Below are 1,197 nucleotides of genomic sequence, written 5' to 3' on the forward strand. Positions count from 1 at the left end.
TTCAACGGATTTGCTATGAGACAGCACTTCCCTCTCTACTCTCATCTTCCTTTTCAAGTGGAACTTGAAAAAGTTGATGAGGCCTTGGCCAAAGAGGAAAGTGTCTGTCTTTAGCCCTTTCAAACGGGTCCACCATATCACCTCTTTCGCTACAGCCAAATAATAATAATAATAATAAGAGCCCTCAGAGAGCACAAGCCTCTGCAAAGGCAACACCAACATCCTCTCAACGATTAGCCAGAGATGATTTTTAAAATGAGAATATCTGAAATAAACTTGACTGCTCTCACAAACAAGAATACTAAAAATGAACCTGACCACTCTCAAAAATTTTTTAAAAACAGGAAAAATAATCCAGAATCTTTGTCCGTTATCAGATCAATCCCAAAATCTAATCAGTTTGTGCCAGTCATGAGACCAAACAACCCTGAAAGTTTCATTCGAATCCATCCAGCAGTTCTTGAGCTATCTTGTCTATGGACAAACAAACAAGCACGACTAGAAGCAATGCCTCTACCTTTGCTAAGGTGGAGGTAGTAATAAATTGTCTATGTAATCTCAAATTTTAAAACAAACTTATAATTTTCTTGTTTTCTTAAACATTCTCTAGAACAATACTATGTGCAAAACCAAATATATGACACCCTAGGCATAACACCAACTTGAACTTTTAACGTGTTGTCTCTTGATGCTCCTGAGTGAGACTTGGAGTCAAAAGTCAAACATAATAACAATAATAATAAAACCCCGTTTTTACTGTAAGAAACTCAAATATATCTTAAATGGATTCAGAAGTTAAATTAATAGACCACTAAATGAGGATAGCTGCGTGAAAAAGTGTCACACCCTAACAGTTGAGGGAACCCGTGGAAGAGGTAGGCCCAGGAAGACCTGGGCTGAGGTGGTGAGGCAAGACCTTCGAACATTGGGCCTCACCGAGGCGATGACTACTGACCGAGACCTTTGGAAATGTGCTGTGCGTGAGAAGACCCGGCAAGCCAAGTGAGATCGTTGCCAGTGCCCCTGGACTAGCTCTTGTGCGGGTGACACATAAGATGTTCCATCTTGAGCGTGAGCGTTGCCAGTACCGCCTGACTGGCCTTTGTAGGGTTTTCGAGCGAGATCGTTGCCAGTGCCCCTGGACTGGCTCTTGTGCGGGTGGCACATAAAAGACACCATTTCGAGCGTGGCCTTTTC

The 1,197-nt window shown here is 42.2% G+C and overlaps 1 protein-coding gene across 1 annotated transcript in view; it reads right to left on the reverse strand.

Annotated features, from left to right (window-relative positions):
- The window catches only part of LOC106876901 (uncharacterized), a 16,882-nt gene that overhangs the window by 3,768 nt on the left and 11,917 nt on the right, over nucleotides 1-1,197 (reverse strand). The gene's annotated exons all lie outside the window — the stretch shown is intronic.

Source organism: Octopus bimaculoides, chromosome 9 (genome assembly GCF_001194135.2).
Source record: "Octopus bimaculoides isolate UCB-OBI-ISO-001 chromosome 9, ASM119413v2, whole genome shotgun sequence".
In the NCBI taxonomy this organism is placed as follows: Eukaryota; Metazoa; Mollusca; class Cephalopoda; order Octopoda; family Octopodidae; genus Octopus; species Octopus bimaculoides.